Below are 5,653 nucleotides of genomic sequence, written 5' to 3' on the forward strand. Positions count from 1 at the left end.
AGAATGACCAGGCGTGCTAATTTGGGGGAGGGTGGCTAGACGGAGTCATCCAGAACAGCACCCACAGTGGGCAAGCATCAGAGGTGGAAATCCTCATCTCAGCTTCAGGTGAGCAGGGAGCTGATTCGCAGAAACAAAGGCCACAGCAGGCCACCCCAGCTGACCACACTGCGCAGAGCCCAGCTTGGATGCCTGGCTGCATCCTCTGCAAAGCCAGTGTCAAAGGCACTGCTCAGCCCACTCTTCCCTGTCCTCTGTGCTAGCACCTACTCCATAGACACTCTGATGTTTTGGGGAGGTGACAATGACTTTCATAAACCAGACGGTCACCAACATAAGTCTCAAATACAGTCCTGACCCTGGCTTTGTCTCATGTTCTCAGAAGTCCTGACTCTTTCGTCTCCCACCCTTAATCTTGGACTTGACAGTGCATCGGAACTTTAGGTCTCAGGGACAGGCTCTGGGCCACCACCCCGGGTGGGAAGGTGCCAGTGAAATGGGGCAATCTCATTCTCGGGGCATTGCCAAGATTCCAAGAGCATCAGTTCTTGGAATATGGAATTCACCAGAGAGTTATCCAATGTGGAGGCAACTAAAGACAAGACCTCATCACCAACCACCCCCCACCCCCCGCCCCACCCCGGCCTCCACTACAGGAGCCATACCTGGGCTCACATAGCCAGGTGACCCAAAAGCTGCATTCCTGGAGAGAGTCCAGGGAATAGGGAAAGCAGGTATTTTTTCTGGGGTAACAAGGTACTGTCTCCAGCCCCATCCAACCTCACTTTCCATTCAGGGTGACCAACTCATCCTAGCTTACCAGGAACTTTCTCAGTTTTAAACCTCAAAGTCCCACCTCCTGGCACCCCCTTGGTCCCAGGCAAATTTAACCTGCTGGTCACTCAAGGAGTGGGGGGATTTCTCCCACCACAGTGCTTCCTGGGAGTCAATGACCCCTTCTCTTCCTCCTTCCTCCTCCTCCTCCTCCTCCTCCTCCTCCATCCCCTTCTTTTTCCTCCTGCTCCTCCTCCTTCCCCTCTTCCTTCTCTTATTCCTCCTCCTCCCCTCCTGGTAACAGCCAGGGAGGACACTGTAATGCTGGCAACAGGCTAAAGACGGAAGGCCAGAGCCAGCACTTGGGTCACATGAGACTGGGGGGGGGGCCTCCCCTCTCACCCCTGGGAAGAAGGAAGTGGGTAAGTAGAGGAACTGTGGACAGCCCACGATGCCTCTGCCTCATTGGCTCCCTGGTCCGGACAGGGGGAGCTGGCTGGCTTCCAGGAAGGAAGTGAAGAGGAAAAAGCGAGAGGGCCAGAGTGACAACTGCATTCCACCAGACGGGCATGCTAGAGCCTCTGTCCTCGCCGAAGCCCCAAGCCAGCTCCCAACCTCACTGCAACTGCCACCTTTGCCCTTGTGGCCCACAGTCTGTGCCTCTGCATCGCACACCTGCCTGAGTGACAGCAGCCATCTATCTTCCCATGCAGGTGGCCAGCAGTCATTAGGCGGAATGAAGCTGGTGGAACAGAGATAGGCAGCCACAGCTGCAGGCAGAGGCCAGCACGGTCACCCCCCAACACGGCCGACCCCCAGCATGGCTGACCCCAGCACTGGGGTTTGGGAATAATAAACACCACATGTGAGAGCCACTGAGGAGTGGCCCCCCTCATCTCTCCCCATGGCTTTTTTTGTGGCTGGCCTCTCCATTTGGGATAGCCAGATCACAGTGTCAGAATTCACAATAGGCCAGGACCATAGGACAAGCACCAAGGAGGTGATGAGGGTTCCCGACCCCAGGGAGCAGGGTGGCCTACCTACATGGGTCACTTTGTACTATCAGGTGGGGCCTTTGCCTCTTCCAAAGAAGGAGCAGTCAGCTGGGAGGAAGAGGAGTCTTCCTGGATCCCAAAGGACCACACAGTCTTCATCACTTCCTCCTCTGTCCCTCCTACCCCACAGAGGTCCAGGAGGGGAGGCTGGACATGTTGGGTGCAGCTGATTTGCATCATGGACCAAAGATGAGACATCTCTTGCTGGTCCTTCCAACACAGGTTTGGGGTAGGGAGCAAATACCAGAAGTCACATCCCAGGTAAGGTGCCAGAGACAAAATGTGGGACTGGTTCTCACTGTGATTAAGTGAGAGACAGGGAAGAACGAGAACATAGAGGGTCATAAGAGGAGTGAGAAAGGGAAATTCAAGGACCTAGAACATCTGTAAAGAGCAGAGAATAGGGCTGTGGAAGGAGAAAGGTAGCCTTTCATTAGGCTACTGGTATATATGGCATCCCCCAGCTCAGTCAACACCACCACTCCTATATCATACCGACAAGGGGCCTCTTTGAGATCCTCAGTTTTTTAAAATAAGTAAATAAATAAATAGTTTTAAAAAATAAGTAGTCATCAACACTTTCGTATAAGTTCTACAATCAGATTCTCAGGTCCTTTGCTCCTAAGTCCTACGTGACACCAATCCTAAGGGTCCTTGGAGAGCAAACCCTGGGGGTCTGAGGACTCTGAACCCTGTGCACTCAGGATCCTATGGTAGGAGAGATGGGGTGCAGAGAGGTGCCACCTTTACCTCTTCTTACCTGATTTTCTCTGCCGACCCCCTGAGCTGGAATGCCCGTGCCCACCTGCAGACCCAGCACTACCCAGGTCTGCGATCACCCTAACAGGCAGCAAATGTCTCAACAGTCTTAGTAATACCAGCCTCTGGGGCTGGGATGAAGACCTACTACTGCCCATAGGCCTAAGGCTTCATGGCCCAGTCATGCTGGGAGTCAGCACCTGTATGTAGACCCCTGGGTTGGCCCAGCATGGAGGCCTCAGTTTCCCTGCCCAGCACTGTGTTGCCCCACAGACAGGGAGCCCAGCTCTGCTTAGCTGGGAACCTAACACTGCTTGAATTTTTCTATACTTTTCTCTCGAGGTAGGAGCCTGCTTTCCAGGCTGCCCAAAGCTTGCTATGGACCCTGGACAATGACCATTCAGTTGGCTTTGCCAGGACCACACCTGCCCCATTCCTGGAGCCTTTTCCCATGAGCCTACCAACCAGTGGCCCAAGTCAGTCTCACACTTGAGCTTGTCTCCTTCCTTTCTCTTCTCTTTCCACGTTCATCCAGTGAACTGGAAGGTGTGGTCCAGGGGCCAGACAAATGGCCGTGGGCTAACTGAAGGTGTAAAGAATCCAAAAGGGGGCAGAGGCAAGAAGTACCCAGTCCCTACCTACCCAGGGAGGCAGGCACAGCTGCTCTGAGGAGCCAGAGGGGAAAGAGGGGTAGGAAGGGCTGTTGGGAAGAGGCCTGATGCAAATACAAACACAAATAGGACACAAAAAAGTATTTCGTGGGGGTTCAATGCCCAAGCTCTGGTATCACACTTCCCAGGTTCAAAGAGCCTCTATGGTCTTGGGTGAGTTACTTAACTTCTCTGCATCTCATCTGACCTCCTCATCTGAAAAATGGGGATAATGAAACCTTGAAGGGCTATGATAAGAATCAAGTAAGACGGCATACAGAGCATGACACAGAGCAGATCCTCTAGAAATAGGGACCATTGTTTTATTGGAAAATAGATATCCTGCTTTGGGTATAGGAATATCACCTCCAGGAGGCCCTCTAGGCTTTCTTTCAAGTTTCTGGAATACTTTTCAGGGAAAGAAAGGACAGAAGAGGGTATACTGGGGAGCAGGGGGGCCAAACAGGCAAGGCCAGGAGGAAGCATGCATTTTGCCCCCTCCTTGGGTCCAGGCCCCTTGCAAAATCCTTGATATACTATATACTTCATCCTAACCAGCCAGCAGCAAAAAAAAAAAAAAAAGACATTCTGATTAATCCAATAAAACAATAACCCAGCCTCAGTCACTGACCAGTGAATGGCTCCTGAGGGTTTGAGGTGGGGACCTACAAGGCCCCGAAGGGAAATCGGCTCAGGACGGTGGGCATCAATCAGCAACAGCTCCAATGCAAGGACTCAGTCTCATCAGCCGGAAGCGTTGCTGTGCTTTTCTAAGGCTGAGAGGTTGTGAGCATCTGAACATTGCACCGTCTTCCCCCAGAACTGGGGGGTGAGAGGAAAGCAACCTCGGAGTCCAGAGCAGGAGCGTGGGCATGTGCCTCTCCGAGGTGAGGCCAAACACCCAGCTCACACTCAGGTTAGAGACCTCACATCTTCCAAGCATAGCCCATTCACTGTGCTGGGTCACAAGGTAGGGGGGGAAGGGGGGGCTCTGGAATGATCCGCTTGGCTCTCGGTAATGGCTGTTTGCCATGGCAACAGGCACTGCAGAGGCTCTGAGCCTGCTCAGATGGGAATATCCCTCCGGGGACATTGCAGCCCTCCGTCTCCTCGTCGTGCAGGAGCAGGCTAGCCACTGGCTGCATCCCGGGGGACAGAGAGAGGCCCAGAGCGCCCCAACTCCCCTTCTCGGCACCAGCCGGACCTCCCTGTTTTCTCTCTCCAAGAGACTCCGATCAAGGAACAATGGATTGAAGAGGAAAGAAAACACAGCAGAGAATCTTTCTGGACCAGTGTGACAATAGAGCTGTTTTAACGTCTCTCCACATGAGATTCTTGTGCCAAACTGACGGATTCAAATACCAGTTCCAGCCCTCACTAGCCACGTAACTTTGGGCAAATTCAATAACCTCTCTGTGTCTCAATTTCCTGATCTGTACAACCAGGCATCCATCCCACAGGGCTGCTGTGACCAATTAATGAGTTATTACTTATAAAAACCCTTAGAGCCCAGGGTAAATACTAAACATAAAAAGAGATTTTTAATTTTATTTTTTTAAAGAGATTCTTTCTTCCTTCCTCTTTCTTTCTTCCTCTCTCTCTTCCTCCCTCTCTTTCTTTCTTTCCTTCTCTCTCTCTCCCTTTCTTTTTTAGAGGCAGAGGAGAGGGAGAGAGAGAGAATCTTAAATGGGCTCCATGCCCAGCACAGAGCCTGACCCTGGGCTCGGTCTCACCACCCTGGGATCACGATCTGAGCCGAAACCAAGAGTCAGGCACTTAACTGCTGAGCCAGGTGCCCCGACAGAGATTCTTTCTTGGTTCCCTCGCAAAAAGCTCCATACTCCAGAGCACACTTTCCTCCCATCGCCAATGTTGCTGGAAAGCCACCCCTCAGGCGTGTCTATGTGTCCAGCTCCACTGGCCTCAAGAGGCCTCAGTTTGTCCACAGGGGCCAGCCTCACAGGTCCCAAGGAAGAGGTCGGGCAAGGTCACAGGTACAAGGTGGGAATGAGGAGGCAGGCTTGTCCTGGGCTGCTCAGTCCACTCACAGCAGAGCTAGGGGGAGAGTTCCAGAACAGGGAGGCAGCACCATGGGAAAGAGCTTTGGCTCTGGGTCAGCTCGGGATTCCAGTCCTGATCCTGTCGCCCACAGACGTGTGTCCTTTGTCGAGCTACTTAGTTCTTATGACTCCCAGTGTCTGCATCTTTAAAGGCAGGCCAGCAGGAGTGCTTACCTCTCTGTCGTAGGAATTGAATGAGTTCATGCCTGTGAAGTTTTTGGCAAAACAGCTGCTTAATATGTAGTAACATCCTCTTCCCATCCCTGTATCAGTCAGTTATGGCTGCATAGCAAAGAGCCTAAAGCTTTGTCACTGAAAATAGCCACGTTTCTTATGCACATGAAGCTACCGTGTT

This window comes from Canis lupus, chromosome 28 (genome assembly GCF_003254725.2).
Source record: "Canis lupus dingo isolate Sandy chromosome 28, ASM325472v2, whole genome shotgun sequence".
NCBI classification, from domain to species: domain Eukaryota; kingdom Metazoa; phylum Chordata; class Mammalia; order Carnivora; family Canidae; genus Canis; species Canis lupus.